The sequence below is a fragment of the Equus przewalskii genome, chromosome 3, assembly GCF_037783145.1.
Source record: "Equus przewalskii isolate Varuska chromosome 3, EquPr2, whole genome shotgun sequence".
Lineage (NCBI taxonomy): Eukaryota > Metazoa > Chordata > Mammalia > Perissodactyla > Equidae > Equus > Equus przewalskii.
This window is the reverse complement of record NC_091833.1, coordinates 110,672,083-110,695,314: the sequence shown is the minus strand read 5'-3', so window position 1 is coordinate 110,695,314 and position 23,232 is coordinate 110,672,083.

Here is a 23,232-nt window from a genome sequence, read left to right as displayed (position 1 = left end):
TTCTACAGGATAGGACAATAGCCATCCAGCTGCAAACATGCATTATCCTTCAAGAAAAAGGAAGAATGACCCCAAAAGGGAAGTTGTCTCCTCCTTGGTCACAGCACCTGGTCACTTCCTTGGGTTCAGTGGGCCAGGCTGCAACCCCTGTAGGGTCTTGGGCATGAGGCTGCTGCCCAGGGTCGTCAGAGCAGTGTTGCCACACAAGGCCAAGGGTAGGACATCGACACTCCAGTGAGTCTGGAAGTCAGGGCCACCATCCCAGTGGGCCTGGAGAAGAGAGCATCAAGCCAACGAGGATCATTCTTGAGCTTTCAGATCTAATGGATTTGTCCTATTGGGTTTTGGGACTTGCTTGCGACTCATGCTCCCTTTCTTCTTTATGATTTCTCCCTTTTGGAACATTGATGTCTATCCTATACCTCTCCCATTATTGTACTTTTGAAGCAAATGACTACTTGTCTGGCTTCACAGTTTCAAAGCTGGAAAGGAATTTTACCTTATGATAAATCATACCTTGAGTCTCACCCACACTTAGATGATATGAAATCTAAGACTTAGCATTGATGTTGTGATGGGATAAGACTTTGGGATCTTAGGATGGGGGTAAATGTATTCTGTGGGTGAGAAAGACATGAATTTGGGGTTCCAGAGGGTGGAATATTGTGGGCTGAATTATGTGCTCCCCAAATCCACCTGTGAAAATACCAACCTCAGTACTTCAGAATGTAATTGTATTTGGAGACAAAGTCTTTACAGAGATGATTAAGTTAAAATGAGGCCATAATCATGGGACCCTAATCCAATATGACTGGTGTCCTTGTAAGAAGAAGAGTCACCAGGAATGGGTGTATACAGAAAAATGGTGCTGTGAAGACACAGCAAAAAGGCGGCCGTGTGTAAGCTAACAGAGAGGCCTCGGGAGAAACTAAACCTGTGACACCCTGATCTTGGATTTCTAGCCTTCAGAAGTGTAAGAAAATAATTTGCTGTTTAAGGCCCCAATCTGTGATATTTTGTTATGGCTGCTGTAACAAACTAATACATTGTTATTTTTGTTATTTTCAAATCAACTTAACTAAGGAAAAAGTGCATACAACACAATGCACCCATTAAAATGGCGTAGATCTATGAGTGTTTCCAAATATAGACACCTGTGAACCACCACTATCACAAGATATAAAACATTTCCATCACCCCCCAAAACTTCCTTTTGTCTATTTACAGTCAGGCCCCTCAAAGGAGGCCCCAGACAATCATTGATCTGCTGTCTGCCACTAGTGATTACTTTTACGTGTTACAGATTTTAAAATGAATGGAATAATATGATAGACATTCTTTGATGTCTGGTTTCTTTCTCTCAGCATGCAGTTATGTAGCTTCCCTATGTCTCTGAATGTGTCAATTGTTTATTCCTTTCTTTCGCCCATTATTTATCAGTCACATTCAGCTACTGAAGGGCATTTGGGTTGTCTCAAGTTTTTGGCCAATATGAATAAAGGGTAATGAGTGTTCATGTACATGTCTTTCTATGGGCATGTTTTCTTTTTTGGGGAGGTAATGTATAGAAGCTTGGTTATATGGTATTTGTATGTTTAACTTTTTAAGAAACTGCTATATTGTTTTCCAAGGTGATTATTTCATTTTATATTCCCATCAATAATATATGATGAGTGTTACAAATGCTCCACATCCTAACCAATGCAGAATCCTAAGTCTTTTTTTTTTTCTTATTTGGCTGAGGAAGATTCATCCTGAGCTAACATCTGTGCCAATCTTCATCTATCTTTTGTACGTGGGTTGCCACCAGAGCATGGCTACCGTGGTGTAGGTCTGTGCCTGAGAACCAAACCCAGGCCACTGAAGTGGAGCGCAGTGAACTTAACCACTAGGCCATAGGGCCAGCCCTCTGAGTCTTTTTAAACATTCTAACATTCTAACAGTTTTGTCATGGTATCTCATTGTGCCTTACATTTACATTTCCCTGATAATCAATGATATTGAACATGTTGTTATGTGTTTTTTGGCTTCCTATATGTTTTCTTTTTTGAAGTATCTATTCAAATCATTTAACTATTTTAGAAATTGGCTTGTTTGAACATTTTGAGTTGTGTGAGCTCTTTATATATTCGGAAAACAAGTTCTTTGTCAGATCAATATCATAAAAATATTTTCTCCAATTGAGTGGCTTGACTTCTCATTTTCTTCAGACTTGTCAAAGCAAAGCTTTGATTTTGCTGAAGACTAATTTGTCAATTTTTGCTATTTTAGTTTTGAATTTTTAGCATCTTTAGTGAAATATGATTGACATAAAATAAAATACATATATTTAATGTAGACTATTTGTTAAATTTTGCACCATTGTAACACCTGTATACTCCTCTCCACACCTACTGCTCCCCGTCCCCAGGCAACCAGGAATCTCACTGTCATATAGATTTATTTGCATTTTTTGGAATTTTATATAAACAGAATCATATAGTATATACCCTTTTCTGTTAGTCTGGCTTTTTCATTCTGTATAATTATTTTGCAACTCATTCATGCTACACTTTATTCTTTTATTGAAGAGTAGTATTCCATGGCATGGAAATAGCATAATTTCTACATTCATTCACATATTGATAGACTCCATTGCTTTTAGTTTGGGACAATTATGAATAAAGCTGCTACAAACACCTGTGCACAACTTTTAGTTTGGACAGACACTTTCCTTTCTGAAATACCTAAGATTGGAATATCCAGGTCGTACGTTAGGTATAATGTTTAACTTTTAATGAAACTGCCACCGTTTGCACAAGTAAGTTTTCATTTTTATGTTTCTACCAGCCATTCCTGGAAGTTCCATTTGTTTCTTGTCCTCACCAACATTTGGTATGATCTGTCTTTTTAATTTTCTATGTACGAATAAGTGTATACTATTATCTCATTATGATCTTAATGTGTATTTCCTTATGATTGATGATGTTGAGTATTTGTTCATGTGTCTGTTAGTTATGTGTATATATTCATTGGTGAAGTGTCTATTAAAACCACATGGCCATTCCTTCATTGAGTTGTTTTCTTATTATTGATCATTGAGATTTGATTACACATTCTGAATTCAAGTCCTTTCGCAAAAATGTGATTTTCTAGTCATTTCCATTAGCCTGTGGCTTGTCTTTTCATTTTAAGTTTCTTTCAAAAAGTAGAACCTTAATTTTGATAAAATCCAATTTATCTATTTTTTCTTACGTGGATCATGTTTTTGATGTTGTATCTAAAAAACTTTGCCTGGTCCAAGACTTTACATATTGATGCAATGTTTTTTCTAAAAGTTTTACAGCTTTAGTTTTTGCATTTAGATCTATAATCCAGTTAGTATTAATTTCAGTATGTGGTGAAAAGTAAAGATCTAAGCTTATTTTTTTTTCATATGGATATTCAAATTTTCCAGTAATATCCATTGAAAAGATTATGTTCTCCATTGAATTGACTTTGTAACTTTGTCAAAAATCAATTGATCATATATTTATGGGTCTATTTCTGGATTCTTTATTCTGTCTTATTGATTTATTTATACTTACACCAATAGGACACTGTGTTGATTAATATAGTTTTATAATACATCCTAAAACCAGTGTAATCTCTCAAATTTTGTCCTTTTTTTTCAAAGTTATTGCAGTTATTTTAGGTTCTTTGCATTTTCATATGAATTTTGGAATCAGCTTCTTAATTTTTATAAAATACCCTGCTGGAATTTTGATAAAGGTTGCATTGAAACTATAAGACAATTTATGGAAAATTGACATTTTAAAATATTGACTCTCCTGAGACATGAGCTCAGTAAATTTCTCCATTTATTTGAATCTTTTAAATTTTTCTCACCAATGTTCCAGTTTATAGTTTGTCAGATTTATCCATAAATATTTGAATTTTTGATGATATGGCAAATGGCATTGTTTATTTTAATTTCAATTTCTCATTGATTTTTACTAGTGTAGAGAAATAGAATTGGCTGTGTATATTGATCTTGTATCCTATAACCTTGGTAATTCACCTCATATTTTAGTACCTTTTTAAAATAAACTTCATAGGATTTCCTTCATAAAGGATCATGATACCTGCAGACCAAATAAAGAATCAATAAACCAAAAAGACAGTTTTACTTCTTCCTTTCCAATCTAGATGCCTATTTTATTATTGTTATTGTCGTTGTTTGACCTATTACAATAACAACTCCAATGAAATGGGGAATAAAGGAGAGGAGGGTGGAACATTTTTGTGTTGTTCATGACCTTTCGAGGAAAGCTTTTGGTCTTTCACTGTTAAGTCTGGTGCTAGCTGTATGTTTCTCAGAGATCCTCTTAATTTCAAAGTTTCCATCTATTCCTAAATTTTATTGATGAAAAGTTATTAAAATTACAAAACTTTTCTGTATCTATTGAAATTATCATGTAATTTTTCCCTGTATTCTATTAAATTGTTACCCTGCATTGACTCAACTTAGAATGTTATAAGCAACCTAGCATCCTTGGCATAATCCCCATTTTTGTTGTTAGTTCCCTCAAGTGAATTTTGACTTGTGGTGACCCTGAATACAACAGAGCAGAACCCTCTCTGACATTTTTTCACCATCCTTTCACTTCCTGGTGCATATCAGACAATGCTCAGCTGTTATTCATGGGATTTTCATGGCCAATTATTTTGTAAGCGGGTGACCAGGTCCTTCTTCCTAGTCTGTTTTAGACTGGAAGCTCCGCTGAAACTTGTCTACCATGGATGACCCTGCGGGTATTTGAAATACCGGTAGAATGGCTTTCAGCATCACAGCAACACGCAATCACCACAGTATGACAACTGACAGAAGGGTGGACTGGTTCCATGAACGAAATGAACCCAAACTGCAGCATTGGAGAGCACAAACTCAACCGCTAGACTACCCGGGCTGGCAAATCCCCATGTAGTCATAGTTTATTATCCTTTTTATATATTTCTAGGTAAGATTTGTTAGGCTTTTACATTTATGTTTGTTAAGAATATTAGTTTGCAGCATTCTTTTCTTGTAATATTTTTGCCAATTCTGGTGTGAGACTAATGCTGGTCTCATGAAATGAGTTGGGAAGTTACTCCTACTCCTTTAATTTTTAAAAAATAAATTGTGTGTTACTCCTAATTTAGATGTTTGATATAATCCACCAATGAAGCCATCTTGGTCTGGAATTTTCACTGTGAAATGGTTTTTAATTATGAATTCAATGTCTTTAATAAATATAGGACTATTATGATTTTTAAAATATCTTCTGGAGGGCCTGCCTGGTGGCGCAATGGTTAAGTGCACACATTCAGCTTCGACAGCCCGGGGTTCCCCGGTTCGGATTCTGGGCGCGGACATGGCACCACTTGGCAAGGCATGCTGTGATAGGTGTCCCACATATAAAGTAGAGGAAGATGGACACGGTTGTTAGCTCAGGGCCAGTCTCCATCAGCAAACAAAGAGGAGGATTTTAAGCAGATGTTAGCTCAGGGCTAATCTTCCTCAGAAAAAACAAATAAATAAAAAATATATCTTCTATTGTCAATTTTGTTAATTAGTGTCTTCAAGAAACTCAAACATTTTAATTTGCTCAAATATTTGTCATAGTGCACTTACAATATTCTCTTATTAAACTCTCAACATGCATAGACCTGTAGTGATGTCTCCTCTTTAGTTCCTGGAAAATAACCACAGATGGGACTCTGCACCAATTGGGCCCACTGTGAGTAAGACCTGAGCTCTGACTTGATTGAGTACATGACTACCATGAGCCCCAATTTTGAATAGAAGGGCATAGAGGTGTCTTGGATCCCCAGGTATTAGCATGATTTCACAGCCAATGTCTAATACTTTCTGGTAAATCTAGGTTATTTCGGGGAGGGAGCGATGCATGATTACTCTAGCAAATGGCCAAAAATCCCTTTGGGAAAGGTTTGGAGGATGATTTAAGTTGTTTACTTGTGGCAATCATGCAGAATTCTTGTTATATGGACTTGTCCTCTCCATCATTCATGAGATTCTTTGTCTTGAATTAACTTATGTCTAACTGGATCAGATGCTGTGACTTTTCTACTATGGAAATTCAAGTAGGTTTGGGCACCAGACCTAGAGTTTTTCCTATTTTATTGGTCAAGAAACAGTCTAGTGGGCTGTCCAGATTGCTTTGAAGATGACGTGTGTGTGGCTCACAAGTTTACGGAGATGTCATACAAATGGGATTTATTGTCTATTTGCCCTCTGGAGCAGGGAGAAGCTTTCTATAGGGAAGCTCTGCTGCTGTTGGCCACTGGTAAAGAGAACTGCATGCTCTGCAGGAGCCCCACAAGATGAGCACGATCGGGTCTTTCATTCCTCCAAGGTCCCTCTAGCAGTGTTTACTCATCAAGACTAACATCAGACCACCTGGTAAAGTAGAAATGTTTACAAAATTCAGCCTTAATATCGTAGAACAGGCAAGGAGGAGAGGACTTGGAACTTAGAAGCAATAGGTTGATAATCGACCAAGTTGTCATATAGCCTACGTCTACATTTAGGTATGTTCTAAACTTCACTATGCAACAGTATTCTTTCTTGTTCAAACAATCAGTTTTATTTTTATAAAATCTTTTAAAGAGAAAAATATTTTCATTTGCCTAAATATTTATCACTTATGGTGCTCTTCATTTCTTTGTGTAAATTCAAGTTGGCATTGGGTGCCATTTTACCTCTTCTGAGTGACTTGCTTTAGGTTTTCCCATAGTGCAGGTCTACTAGCAACAGACTTTATCAGATTATTTTTGTCTAAAAAGAATTTAGCTTAATTTTTGTTTGATATTTTTGATGGAATTAGTATTCAAGGTAAACAATTTTTTTCCCAGCATTTTAAATATGTTGTTCTATTGTCTTCTGGCTTACATTGTTTATGAAGATATGTTAGCCAATGTTCTCCAAAGAAATAGAATAAATAGGATATAGAAATACACAGAAAGAGATTTATTATAATGAGTTGGCTCATATTATGATAGAGCCTGGCAATTCCAAATCTGCAGTGTGGGCTAGTGGGCTTGAGACCCAGGAGAGCCGATGGTTTCAGTCAAAGACTGGCAGCCGGGAGACCCAGGAAGGATGATAGTGCACGTGAAGTCTGAGAGCAATCTTCTGCAGAATTCTCCCTTGCTTGGAAAGGTCACTCTTTTTGTTCTATTCAGGCCTTCAACTGATTGGATAAGGCCCACCCACACGATAGAGGGCAGTCTACTTAACTAAAGGTTCACTTCATTGTTTTAAATGTTAATATCATCCCCAAACACGCTACAAGTTGCCACATAAAATTAACCATCACAGAAGGTCATTCTTATCTTCGTTTCCTTTTATATATTATACTTTTTCTCTCTCATTGCTCTTAATAATTTATTTTTATCACTGACATTCAACAATTTCAGTACAATGTGCCTCAGTGTGCTTTACCTGGTGTTTATATTACTTGGGGTTTAATTTCATGCTCAGATCAACTTACTGTATCTGTGTTTTATGATTTTTCATTCAATTAAAGAAATGACCACCGGGCTGGCCAGGTGTCATAGTGGTTAGTTTCATGTGCTCTGCTTTGGTGGCCCAGGGTTTGCAGGTTCAGATCTGGGGTGCAGACTACACCACACCCATCAAACCATGCTGTGGCAGCATCCCACATACGAAATGGAGGAGGATTAGCACAGATATCAGCTCAGGGACAATCTTCCTCACCAAAAATAAAAAACCCTCTATTTCTTCTAATATCTTTTTCTCCTCTACTCCGTGATTCTGACATATGCATTTGACCACTTAATGTTATCCAACACATCATTCTGTTCATTACGTATACATTTTTATTTCTCTGCCCCCATTTTTGAAAGTTGTTACTGAAGTGCCTTCAAAGTCATTGATGTTTCTTTTTTGCCATCTAATCTGTAATTATACTCATCCAGTAATTTTTTCATTCTAAACATTGCATTTCTATCTCTATAATTTCCATTTGGGACATTTTATATCTTCCGTTTCCTTCCTCAATATGTGAATGTTTTCATTTATATCTATAGAATATTTATAATGCCTGTTTTCAAGTCCTTGCCCACTATTTCCATCATCTCTATCATTTGTCAGACTGCTTTTATTAACCAGTTATAGGTCCCAGTTTTCTTTTTATTTGCATGAAACAAATTCTGATTGAATGTGAAGCATTGTGAATGAAGTGTTTTTGAATATCGGGAATTGACCTCCCTTAACAAAACACTGAACTTGGTTTTGGTAGGCGCTCATGTTACATCCATGTGGCTTCATCTCTGGAGCCTTGACTTTAAGCTTTGTTACAATCCTGAGTAGCCTTTACTATAGGCTTGTTCAGCCCTACTACTAAAGCGTCACCCTCTCAAGGCTCTACCGAATGCTTCAGGTGCTCAGTGAGACCCCTCCATGAAGGGTCACAGGAACACTAATATATTCCAGTCGTTTGTAATGTTGAATCCTTCACCGGATAGTTCTTTCCCTGGTGTTTTCAAATTACGCTCTACAGAGGGGCAGTTTATCGTTTGCCAATATGCTGCAGAATCCTGCATGTTGTGTGTATTCATGTGTGTGTGGACACACCTATGTGTGTATGTAGCTGTCTCTTTCACAGTACTTTGCCTGCCAATTCTAACTGCCTCAGCATCCTAGAACTTCTATTTTTTTTTTTTTTTTTATCTTCTCAGCTAACTGGTTCCTCTGTTCCCCATACCCCATTCTGGAAAGTGCCTCCAGGCAGAAATAGGGCAATTTACCGTTTCCGTCATTTCTCTCAGGGCTAACAATCCAGCACTGTCTATTTTCCACTGTCTAAAAGCAGTTGTTTCATTTATCTTGTCCAGTTCTCTAGCTTTTTATGGAAGGAGAGTAAGTCAAGTCTAGTACCAGTTACTCCAACACGGCCAAAAGTGTATGTCCTTCAAGTTAGTTTACATTATTTTAATTTTTAGTTGAATAAATAAATTCTCAGAGAATAATCTTTCTTTCTGACTGTCCATCCTCTCTGGTTTTGCATTTCAGGAAGTAAATGACCAAACACTCTACAACAACAAACACCTTTTGGAAAGTTCTTATCCTGCACAAAACATAATACGAAATACCTGACATATACTATTTCCTTTCATCTCTGGACAACGCCATGGAGGGAGGGATTATCATCCCATTTTTCAAATGAGGTAACTGAAGATTAGGTAGATGAAGTAACTCTTCAAAGTGAAGCGGGAATCAAATCCAGGGTTTTTCTAAATCTCTAACTCAGCTCTCAAAAAGTGTGCTAACCCATCTATGAAACAGGTGAGAGAGGTGTACCCAGAAAAGCAAATTATAGTGTTTCACTTTGGGCAGTGAAATTACTTAGCGAAACTTAACCAATTTACACAGCTGAAGTTAAGTTGCGCAGAACCTAGCAAAATCATGAAATATAAGAGGGATTCCTTTTATATTTCTCTGTCTTTTCTTCTTTCTATAATTATTCACCATTCCCCACACTCACAGCCTCTGCTAAAACCCAATTATGTCCTATATTTTCTCTCAATAGATCACACTAAGCCAGACTTCTAACAAAATTCTTTATCCTTCCTTTGTAATCCTGCCCCTAATCTGTGTCCTTTCCTGTGAGACAAGAGCTTGCCCTGTTTTCTGTCTCCTGCATTTGCATTAGTTCAAGGTCAGATTATCTATGACCCTGTGCCTGCAATAGTTTTCCAACTGCCTTCTCTGCCTCCACCTTGTCAAGCACAGTTCATTTTCCACGCTAGAGCCAATGAGATCATTCATGATTGTGTCATATCACCTATATGCTTAGAAATAGTTCAGTGTCTATTCTTGTCCCTCCAGAGTTGAGACTCAGGACTGACTCAGTTGACACCTTTCTCCTGAGCTTCATCTCAATCTCTTTCTCACAAATTTTATCTTAAAGAAATGAAGGAACTAATACATTACTTCAAAAGAGCCACTCTCAATAATCTATCTAACTCTTATTCATTGATCAAAGATGAAACATGTTTCTGGGAAAGCCTTCAATTATATTGTGACCTACCTCCCTTACACATTATCTATCTATATTGGTGGTAATACTAAGGCTATTTTTTATACTGGGATCAGGCTACCTCTAGGAAGACAGAACTGCAATCACCAGAGTTTATATTATGCAATGCAGGTCTCAGAAAATGTTTAGGACCCAGCAATGGCCTTGACCTTAGGTAAAGCGTCCATTACATGTAGACTAGTCAGCCATCTCAGTTTTGTAAGTCACTCTGGTTTATATCTAAGTCTCATGCATAAATAATAGTAGGTTTCCTTTTCACCTTGAAAAAAATCTCAGTATGCTAACCTCTCTTTGGCCATTTTGTAAGGTCTGTAGGTGCAGGCTGCTACAGAATGGCCTTGAACCGTGCATGAACCTGCCTTGCTGCATGGGTTACCTTGGAGTCTTAGAAGATAGAGGAGACCGAGTTCTGCTTCTGCCTGAGAACACTCACAAGGGTCTCAGTTTAAATTATTAGCACCAGGCTTTGGTAAGCAGCACTAGGTTGGCTGCCCATGATTCCATTCATCATTTAGGGCAAGGTGGGGATTGTGTAAGGACTAATTTTGGATTAGAATCAGAAAACCTTACAGAATTATGGGATAACTTCAAGGTGATACTCTGGTATTATACATGGACATTCAGATAGGGTATATATCCTTTGGCCTAGGAAATTTAGGAAATCAGAACTGTAATCAAAGATGAAGATTATTAATGGGAAGTTTCACTGGATGATAATAAATTGTCCAGGTCTAGATTAGATCTTTATCTAATGGGAGAAAAATCTCCTAGTGGAATTATCTAATCCCGGTTGGTAGATAAGATCTATTCGAACAGTGAGTGCATTTGGAAGACTTAGAGAACTTATTAATTGAAGAATATACCAAAAACTAAAATTCCCTGGTCAGTCAGCAAAACAAAAAGAAAGAAGAGATTCTGATATGACAAACAGTACTAGACTTAACATTAAACAACCCATATTAAATTATCAGAAATTCTATGGAACCCCTGAAAGGAGTAGAACAGCAGAGGGACACCCAACTTGAGAGGTGTAGTCACTGATGAAGAGAAAAAAAAACATGCAGCAGGAACAGACTCCCTGAGCCCTGGAATTCCCCAAAACAACGGGTAGACAGTGTCTTCAAGAGCATTTGGAAGAGCTATTCTTTGCTAGGCTCCTCAAGGCACGCCATTCGGGAGCATAACTAGCAGGTCAGTACAGGAATTGACTGAACAAGATTCTCCAGCTGGAGTCCACTGTGATGAGGCAGTTCCACGGGCCTGTGCTATTCCATAGAGTTACTGATAGTTGCCTCAGTAACCTAAGACTGCTCATTGAACGTTGCAGAGACGGTCAATAGCCAGAGTTGATGCACAATGAAGAAATAAGGTTGTAGATACACAGGACATAGAAGAAAATGGAAACTGATAAGTTTTGAATAATCTCGATGTGAGATAGAAGCATCTGATCTAGGCTTCTGATCCAATGACCAGGGCTCCCACCATTGCAATTTTCTAAACTTAGCAATAAGATTTTTAATGTTACTAAGAACAGCAAATCTCTTCTGTGGAGGGCCAGATGGTAAATATTTCAGGCTTATCACAACATAAGGTCTCTATATATAGTACCTAACTCTCTCTTTGAAGCCAAGAAAGCAGCCATCTATAAAATGTAAATGAATAGGTGTGAGCATGTCCCAATAAAACTTTATTTACAAAAACAGGTGGTTTTCCTGCACGGCCATAGTTTCCCAAAACTTGCTCTTAGAAAAACAGTATGCACAGGTTGCTTCCTCTACTTAGACATGGCAAATGCATTCTGTCCGAATCAACCTCTAATTGGGATATTTCTAGAGGCTGAACTAAAGACTGTAGTTTATAAATTTTGGAAACCTGACATAGATTGACTAGCATCCTGGCAAGGGTCAAATAGAAAAAAAAAAAATTTCCTCTACTTTCCTTCTCACAAATACTAATTCCTTAAAAAGGTATTTAGCAACACCAAATACTGGGTTCTGGAAATATAATTTTGCTCTAGGGTCTAGAGATGATTCTTTTTTTAAACTTTGTTATCAAGGCTTCAGTCCTGTAATAATTTTGTACGTACTATAACCTCACTTGACTTTAAAAGTAAGACTTGGCATTGAATTAAAACAAACTCTTGTACTGGGCAGGAGCCATAGCCATTCCAGGAAGAGGCGGCCCAGCTATCAGGAGCTCCACCTTTCAGATAAATCTAAGCAAAACAAGAAACTGGAAAAGACTTTTATTGTTTTATACTTTTAGGTGAAAAGGCTGAAACATTTAATTTGAAACTTTAATTTTTAGTACATATTTTGAAATCTTTGGGCTTTAAAGGGGATATAACCTTTGGATTTTAGTGTTTTCATAGAGATGTCATAATGAACATGGGTTTATACTAAAAATTGGAGCATCTCTATGTCAGCATCGTTGAGTATCAAAATACTGTTATTTGATTTCATTGAAGAACCTCTAAAATCTGGTATTGAAGAAGTAGATGGACATTATTTTGAGATGGACAACAGGACAGCAATAAAAGCACTCAACTGTGGATAAAAAATAGTCTTGAAATGATTTGATTCCCCCATGAGGGTGAGCCAAGTCACCCAGTGTGGTTCCAGGTTGACAATGCACTGTGGCTGCCTACCCTCCTCTGTCTCCCTTCTCCAGTCCCTTACTACTATTTCTTCCACCGGCCAAATACATTGTGTGCGCTCAAATTTTTATCTCAAGTTCTGGTTCAGGGGGTGCACAAACTAAGTCAATAATATTAGTGGAATGAACAGATAAACGAAAAAGTACACATTCTTCATATTTTTTTAGGGAGAAGGGGAGACTGAGTAAGGGTTAGGAAGAAACTGAGAGACAGATAACTCTGCTATCTCTGCAAGATCTGTCTCTCCATTCCTTTGCATCCTCACTGCTGTGCCCTGGCCAAGCACGGCAGGATTATCTCAGCTTTATTTCCACAGTTTTCCTCTAACTTTTCTCACTGCTTCTTGAATCTCTATTTAATCAGTTCCTGAAAGAATCACTCAGAATGGAAGATCAGATCATCAACTTTAATAGTCACTGTGCAGTCCCTTCTTTAACCAGTGCATGCTAAGCGTCTGCTAAGTTCCTGTCCCTGTTCAAATGCCTGGGATCAAGACATCTGAGAACAAGCCAAGCCAAGAGGTCTTCATGTGGTCAGATTGCTCAAACCTTGGGTAAGAAATCAGAACGACCCACCTAAGAATATACACAGCAATAAAGAGGGAGAAAGGTCTCTCACGCTACTGAATCACACATTTCCTTCAGAACTCTTTCTGCTTTCCATTCCACAGCAGATTTTTTATGCAAGCAAAAATAGATAAATAAATCATAGCTCCAAGCTAACTTTATTTTGATGTTAATTCACAAGGCATTCCTGTGACCTGATTAACCAGAAGCACTGTACGAAAGAATCCCTCCTTGAAACACGGTTTCCTTCAGCCCCCTGGGCTACGGCACTCCAGACCTCCTTGTGGGCCTCCTCTCCCCAGGCCTTCCTTTCTTCTTTCTCTCAATCACACACGCTTTGATTTAACCTCAGTCCTTTGGGAATATTTCTCAAGGAGATTTCTTTTTTTCCCCCCACTTTCCCCCAGGTTTGTATAGGTTACTTAATAGTGCAATTAATTATTGTTTTATGATCAGATGAAAGGATCTTTTATTTGTCCTTTCCTCAGACTTTTTTCTTGGTTGAGGGAGACGATATGAATCACTTTTTCTGCCCCAAAGGAGATGGAAGTGGACTTTGATAAAGGTCAGGAAAAGAGAGTTGAGTGTAGGGAAATTCATTTATTATCTCCCTTGGCACTTTTGACTGCCTGTGAAAAATAAAAATCTGTTGGGATGAAGAATTTTAAAATAACATGTGTTCACATTAAAAACATAAGTTGCATTAGCAAAATGTTACGTATTTTTTTCCTTTTCCTCAAGTGTGTTCTGTACTAGGCAGAGGTGATAGCTTGAAAGTATGCATAGTGATCAGATCTTGTAAGAGCCAATTGCTGAGCTTTTCTATATAAGCTAAATTTGACTCAAAAGAATATGTTTTGTTGAATATGTACCCTTACATATATTTCTTAATATCTTTCTTACCCCTGCTTATTATAGATGGAAACACATGCAACCCTTCATCTGGGCAAGAAGTTTTTTGGCATTTCTCTTCTCCTAAGAAGAAAGAAATCATTGTATATTCTAAGAGGTGTCATTTACATGGTAGGAGGAGGAACTCAATACGCAAGCAATAATGGGGGTAGAATCAAAAGTGTTTTAAGGACGCAGCTGATACCTTTGCACAGGTGACAGATGTATTGAATTAAACATGTATTGTGATGAAGAAGATTAATCTACTGGTTATTCTTATCAGTCAGATTTTTCTACGAAACAGACAGCCACAAAGTATGAGTGGCATTGCTTAGTCAGCTCAGGCTGCTATAACAAAATACCATAGACTGCATGACTTAAACAACAAACATTTATTTCTCACAGTTCTATAGGCTGGAAGTTCCAGAAAAAGGTGGTTGCAGATCTGGCGTCTAATGAGAACACTCTTCCTTGTTGGCAAAAGACCATCTTCTTCTTATCTCCTCACATGGCCTTTCCTTGGTGCATATACGTTGAGGGAGATCTTGTGTCTCTTTCTCTCTTTATAAGAGCATTGATCCCATCATGAAGTCACTGCCTTAATGACCTAACTAATCCTAATGGCCTCCCAAAGACCCCACCTCCAAATGCCATCACATTTGAAATTAGGGCTTCAACATATGAATTTTGGGGTGACACAAATTTTCAATCTATATCAGGCATACACCATGAGTTTTACTTGTCTCTTACACATTTGCTGGGTCACTGGGATTTGGTTGATTCAGGCTCAACTAGCTGGGCTTGCCTCTGAGATGCAGGTTAGATTCAGTTCTGTGCCATATGTCTCTCATCTTCCTTAGATCAGGGTTAGCTAAGGTGTGTTCTTCTCACGATGAAAGTCAGCATCTCAAGGAAGCAAGCTCCTCCACACAAGAATGTTTACATTTCTCTTTGGATTATCTCTGCTAATAACCACTGGGCAAAGCAAATCGAGTTAGCCAGATCAAAAGCCATGGGGCCAGGAAATACACTTCGTCTAACATGGGGGTCAGAGTGGGGCGAAAGGGTGGGGTGGGGGAGGGGGTGGAGTGAATGTATTTTGAAGTATGATCTGATCTGTGAAACTTATCTACTCCAGGAAGCATTCACTGACTACTCTGATTCTTCCTTTCTGAAAAGTTAAAATCTTTGTACCATTTTTTTCTTTGTAAGATTATACACGTGTATACAATTGCACATACTGCACTCTATTGTAACGTATTTGCTTACGTATCAGTCTCTCATTCTAGAGGCCATCGAGAATGTTTTATTCTTACCTGTATACACAGGGATCAGTGTATTCAACAAACATTTGCTAGATGGATGGACTACAAGATGTGTGCAACTAATATTTCATGCTGTTTCTTTATATTTTCAGAAATGCAATAAATAATATTTTAAGGTTTTTGTAAATTCCACCTCCTCATAGGTTTAATAATAGAGTGCTCAGAACACTGTAAATACCCAATAAATATTAGCTGTTCTTATTACTATTATTATTATTTTACTTAAATTTAAGAGACTAAATCTGAGCCTTATATTACTTTTTATTTATATAAATTACTTATCGCTACTACGATTTATCATATCTGTTCAACTACAGATTATCTCTACTAACCGGCTGCTGAAATCAGGCAGAGACAAAAAAGCAGAAATTGAACACTAGTTTCTAAATGCTTGTACCACTCCCTACAGAAATTTGAGTTCCTATGTAAAATTCTAGTTTTATGAGAATATAATTTTTTTCTATAGAAAGAAAAATGTGACTGATCATTTGCACATTATGAACCATAACTTTTGGACGTGATTATAAATATAATTTATGACTTTTGTACGGGTCCTGTTGGGGGATGATCAAAGAAACTGTAACTGCCCTCTGTAGCTGTGCTGAAAGGAGGATGGTGCTGAGTGATGAGAAAGAGAAGTTGATGGAGTTTGCTGATGGACTATACTCCGGGATGACATTCTCAGGGACAAACTAAGACTGTTAACGTGTGCATTGATGAGAGTGAGAAAATAGTTCTTAGCTAGAGTGAATAGGTTTAATGAAGGCTGTTTGGACTTTTTTGATTTTTGTTTTTTTTTTTTATCTTAAGTTGACTTCCCATCTGAGGGTATGCCTAAATCAAGATAGTCCAAGAGAAATAGAGGTCAAGCAGAAAGTAGTAGTCTTAGCGAAATGAGGAGTAAGAGGTGTAAGATTTTGGGACTACCAGAGCTGCCAGAAATTCAGGAAAGATATACCAGAGAGGAAGCTACTTCAGAAGGAGGAGCCCCAAAGTCTGCATACAAAATTCATCTCAATTTTTATTGGACTCCAGATATGCATGTGTGCAGATAATTAATCCAAAGAATCTAGCTGATATCAATAAGTAAGAGACTAAAGAGTTGAGCAGAATTAGCAACAGTTGTCCAGTGCTTGTGAGAGGGACTTGATAAAACCCTCAAACTTTCCATTGAAGCATCATCATTTAGGAATGAGGGCATCACAAGACTAAGCATTAAACCCTAGGACCAAGACAAAATTTAAATAATACTCAAATAGCTTAAACCCAAGTTGCCACAGGACCAAGATGATCCATCAATAAATTAATTTCTTGCTAGAACCAAATCAAAACACTCTACAAATGAAGATAAAATAACTCCAAGTTCTTTTACAAGAACTTACAGTTCACAGTATCAGTACAGAACAAAACACTCCCAGACATGCACAAAAGCAGAAAAATATGACCCATACTCACAAGAAAATCAGTCAATAACAACATAATTAAACATATCCCAAATGTTGAAATTAGAAGGATTTTAAAATATCTATGATAAATATTTTATATATTTTCAGGAAAAGATGGTCAAGAGTTTTCAGGAAAAGATGTGGGAATTCACAGTGATATGGAAATTCTTAACAATAAACAAATGAAACTCCTAGAACTAAAATACACAATAACTGAAATAAAAAAGAAGATGGGATTAACAATAATTTGGACAACGTACAAGAAAGAATTATGAATAGAAAGTCAGCATAATCAAGATAATTCAAACTGAAGGGAAATGAGCAGAACTTTGATAATTTTAGGGTAGTATCCAGCAGTGTCACACGTATGGAATTGGAGTTCCATAAGGAGAGAAAAGAGAGAATGGGGCAAGAAAATGTATTTCAAGAAACATTAGATGAAATATTTTCAATTTCATCGAAATTACTAACCCACAGATTAGTGAAAGCCAAGCAGAATAAATGCAGAGAGAAATATATGCCAAGGCACTTCATAATCAACCTGCTGAAAACCAAAATAAAGCGAATCTTTTAACAGCAGCTAAAGAAAAAAAAGACAGATCTCCTACAGTGAATAAGGATATAAATGTCGCCTGACATTTCATCATATGGAGTCTAGAAGACAATGAAATAGAATCTTTAAAGTGATGAAATAAAAAAAATCCTCTTGTATTATTTTCCTGAGGATATTGTAACAAATCACCACAAATTCAATGGCTTAAAAGGTACAAATTTATTCTTTCACACTTCTAGAGGTCAGAAGTCTGAAATCATTTTTAGTGGGCTAAAGTCAAAGTGTTGAGGGCTGGTTCCTTTTGGAGGCTCTAAAAGAATTCATTTCCTTGTCTTTTTCAGCTTTTAGTGATCACCTGTATTCCTTGGCTCATAGCCTGTTCCTCCGTGTTCAAAGTTATCTCCAAAATCTCTATTTCTGTCACTACATCTCCTCTCTCTAACTCCTCTTATTTCCTTATGAGGATCATTAGGATTACATTTGAACATACCAGGATAATCTTCCATCTCGAGATCATTAACCTAATATATGCAAAGTCTCATTTGCCATATAAGGTAACAGTCACAGGTTTCTACTGAGATTCTCTGGGATCCTTCTTTTTTATGCAGGGGTCAGACATAAATTATATAGATACATGGCAGCATCCACCACATATTCATCCTTTAGGTCCTTAAAGGTGGCATAATTTCGGCCATCTCACTCAAGATGTGATGTTTTTGATTTACTCTCTTGGCTGGTAGGAGGAAGGCAGAGTTTCAGACTCTACCTTCCACTTGGAATCAGACTCTTCAGATTCCACTTGGCTTTATCTTCTGGGATGGCTCTTATTCCACCAACCAAGGTACCAACGTGGCAGTGCATGAACAATAAAGTATGTCATTCCTAATGGTCTACTTGGGAACTGGGGAAGAGATCACTGAATGGGGTCATAGACCCAGTGAACCATTCTGAACGCTGACTTTGGCTAGGACTCCACTTATTGCTTGCCCTCCCCCACCCCCAATATGTCTCCCTCTGACAGAAGGGCCATGACAATGCCAGGTTTCCAGTTATTGATTTCAACTCAAATCCTCTGTCTAACAGTCTGTGAAATGTTTTGCTATTCCTCTTTCCCCCGGTGTGCAATAATCTGGATAAATGGCCACAGTTCCCTCTGGGGAAAGTTTAGAATTGTTACTACATCGACTGACCTTGGTGTGGCAGGATCCTTCTTCCAGGAAACCCAGATTCTCCTTTAGGCATTATATTCCAGATCTTAAAACTGGTTCAGGTATAGAAATTTGGCAAAGGATTGTGACTTTATGAGACAATGTTTTCACTCTCCTAGATATCCTTTTTTAATTTTTTCTGATGGTAAAAATTGAATATTATCCTTGTTGGCTACTTTACTATTTTGCCCCTAGGGATGTGTTTTGTTAAGCATCCCCATAAGTCTGTGTATGTCAGGCTTCTTGGATGTCACTCCAACCCTGCCTCTCACGATAATTGCATCTACCTGGTTTTTGAAGTTAAGTGCTACCATATGGCTTCTATTGTTTTGAGATCTTAATGATCCTATTGCTATGAGTGAGCCTAGTTTCACAATGGCTTTTCCTACTGTCAGCGATGGCTTACCTAGTGCTCAGGAGGTTGTGTGAGAGTTGATGCTAAGGTGGGTGTATGGATTGGGTTAGAGAGAGAAGCTTCTTCATTGTCTTCTTGCACCAGAAGTGTGCTAGATCTTAATAGGGAAATGTGGGCCACTTCTGCAGGCTCAGAGGAGTTTAACCTTTCAAAATTTGAGGGGACATCTACTTAGTGTTCCCATCCCAAGTGTCAGAGCTCCATTATTTTTCAACTACAGTCCTAACTTTGGCACACACTGAACATTGGTTCAGTGATTGACTCACTCCAGAACTCAGATACATTGAATATTGGGTTCCTGGTCCCAATTTGAAATTATTACCTAGTGCCAGAACCTGTCTATGCTCCACTGACCACCAATGATGAGTGTTCACGACCAACTAGGTAACAAATAACCCTGCTCCAAGCTCTATCTTCACACTCAATGTCTCAAACCTTTCCAAGTGCCAATGATTGTAGATGCTGTTCTCTGGATGCAGAAGCTGGGACAGAGATCTTAGCATGCAGTTATATATTGAGGATTGACATTGTAGGAGGACGGAAGAAAAAGTAAAGACTGGACAGAGGGAGAAATCAAACTGTGATGCAGGTGTAAAAAGCCTCAGCGAATCCTACAGGGAACTCTGAAGCATATATGGTGCTTCAGAGTTGGCTGCATTGAGCCAAAATGGGAAGGCCTTTAAACCTCTGCCTCTGTCAGTCACTGGTTATAGGCCGCTCCTGGAGAGAATATGCTCCCATGCCAGGTAGCTCTCTGCAGCTGAAGCAAACTTGAACTAACTGATGTCCTCACTTAAAGAGGGATCTAGGTGGCATATCTTTCAGGCTCACTGCAACATAGAACCTACAGGAAAAGAAAAAAAATAAAGGAGCCAAAGACTTGAATAGACCCTCAATAAAATGACATAATACTGTCCAATTAGCCTATGGAAAAATGTAAGATGCTTAGTCATCAGAAAAATGCAAATTAAAAATACAGCAAGAACCTATCTCATATGCATAGAGTGGCAAAAATCAACAACAACAACAATCCGATGATGCCAGATGCTAGAGAGGGTGTGGACCAACTTGACTCGAATCCATTGATGGTAGGAGGTAAAAAGTACAATCACTTTTCAAAACCACTTGGCAATTTCTTCAAATGTTAAACATGTACTTATCTATGTCCTAAGAATTCCATTCTTAGGTAATTTCTCAATAGAAATAAAACCATATAATCACAAAAAGACTTGTGTAAGAAGGTTATAGCAATAATAATCGTAATAGCTAACAACTGGAAAGAACCCAAATGTCCATCAACAAAGGAATGACTTAAAAAATGGTGATATATTCATACAACGTAACTCTTTTCAGCAAAAAAATAAAAACAAAAAGCTTAGAATAAAATGACAAACTATTGATATGCACAGTTATGTGGATAAACTTAAGAAACATTTTCGTGAGCAAAAAGAAATCAGATACGAAAGTGTATGTAAATATGATGCTATTTAATAAGAAGTTCAAGAATATGTAAAATGAACCTATGAGGAGAGAACAAAATAGCGGTTGCCTTAAGGAGGTCTAATTGATCAGAAAAGGGGCACAAAGGCACTTCTTGGGGTGATGCAAATGTATATTTGATTTAAGTTTTGGTTATGCAAGAGTATACACTTGACTCATCAATGTGTACACTTAAAAGAAATGTGTTATGTTGTGTTTAAATCACTCCTCAATTAAAAAAAAAATAAAATTGTGATTCTCTCCTCAAAAGTGCAAACTGCAAGTGCAATTTATATAAAAAATATGCATCTAGATATGAAGAAGTTTCAGTAAAACTGTTGGCATATACATATAAGGCAAACAGACTGCAAGGACTATGTGATATTAACTGCAATAAATTCAGTTGAAAATGAATTTAAGACAAAGGACACTATAAAATATTTTAAAAAGAGCATAACACTCAATGGTGAATTTAACGAACATTTTAGCTCAATCATCATGAATTATAAGTTATGTTGCAAAAAACTACAGGAAAAAATTTACAAAACTAAAAAGGTCATGAGAAAATTTATTTTATCATTCTCAGTCAATGACTGAACAGTGTAAAAATTGAGAAGATCTGAATTACATAATTGATAACTTAGATTTAATTGAACTAAATATTTCTTTTCAAAGACTCCTGGAAAATTTACAAAAAGTGCTAATGTTCAAAACATCATCAAACCATTAAAAACACAGGACAATAGAATAAAGCCACTTCAAAAGAGAAGGCATGCAGCATGGGAGTTGGCTGGGAAACCAGACTGAGTACAAACTCTAGCTTACTGGCATTGTGACCTCGGGCCAGTTACTTAACCTCTCTGTGTTTTAGTTTCTTTATCTGTAAATGAGGAATAATAATATTAGTATTTAGTTCATATGGACTTTGAGAATATTGTGCAATTTAGTTAATATAATACACTAACAATAGTGCTTGGCATAAAGTAAGTCTTCCGTAAATATTATTATCATTAGTATTGTCATTATTAATAATATTATTAATATTATTATTATTGTACAGAACCCTATTTATGATGATGATTGATAAAATTTTAGTTAGATATTCCTAATAAGGAGGAATTCCACCAATAACTGCAACTATAAAGTACTCAAGTTCAATTTTTTTACTATATCGTTTACCACTCACAAGGTTTCTCTAATGCCGTGTGCTTTCTCCAGACTACAGGGGCAACTGAGATAGAGTCTGTCTTGAACGCACTTTTCCCAGCTTGTGGTTCCGTGTTTTTCCCATTTCTTGCTTTTTTACCACAAATATAAGGTCAGTAGGGCACGTGCTTTTCGACTGCAGAGTTAGGAAGGACAGAATATTGAAAAAACGCAGCCAGGGCAGCTTGTGGCTCTGTCTGGAACCAAGTAGAAACGATCGCTGAATGCAAAATGGCTTCCTGTGTTGGGCTCTCAGAGGCAAAGGGGCACCTCATCTCTTCCATGGCCTGCAGAGACTGATGCCTGGAATTTCTTTAAAAGGAATTACCACTTCCAATATTTCATAGAAAATGAAGTCTCAGTGACTTAAACCTAAGTCGTTGCCACAGAGCTCTAAAGTTTCGTGACATTGAACTAGTGACATAAGCTGTGACTCGCAAAGCACTTACATTTACATCACATCACATAGCCGTTAAACTGCCCTCAAGGAAAGCCAGAGCATGTATTGCTGTTGCTGTGATATTTATGGACATAGTGGCTGAGGCAACAAAGAGAGAGGACACCTATTGAGTCTTTACTATATGGGAGGCATTGGTCTAGACAGTTTAGAGCATGAACTCATTTAACCCTCCAGCAACCCTGGGAAACAGGTACTCTTGTTACCTCGTTTTTACAGACGAGAAAACTAAGACATAGACAGGTTGAGAAACTCAAGTTGTAAAGCCAGGGTAGAGCACAGGCCGTCTAGCTCCAGAGATCAAGTGCTCACCACTGGACCAGAAGGCAGCAGCATCACTAGTTGAGGGGAAATAGGAACATTAAGTTTTAATAACTTTCAAGCCACTCATTTTAAAACCAGGAAGAATATTAGTAATTATAAGTTGTCTGAGCACTGTGGGTGGTAAATAATGAATATGCTAACCCAATAGTGTCCCTTTATATAAACAACCAGCAGTCAGAAAATAGCATAAAAGATCACGTTTCAACATCAGCAACAGGAACAAACAATTAAATACCTTGGAACTTTAGGAATTCAGAAAACACATGAATAAAATTTAGGACTCTGTTGAGGAACATAAAAGGAAACACAAAGTAATGGAAGGATATATTTTGTTATCGGACGGGAAGAGCTAGAATTGTTAAAATGATATTTCTTTCTGAACTAATCAGCGAACATAATGTGATACAATGAAAATGAAAAACAATTCTTTTTCCTTCTCTGAAACTGGGTGATTTGACTCTAAAGTTCATATGGAAAAATCTATATGTGACATTAGTATTTGAAAGTTTGGAGGGGAAAAAAAGAGGTGAGAGAAGACAAGCTTATTGATTATCAGAATGTGTGAAAAAACTCCAGCAATTAGAAGAATTTTATATTTCAAGCTTAGAGAGACAGATCATAAGGA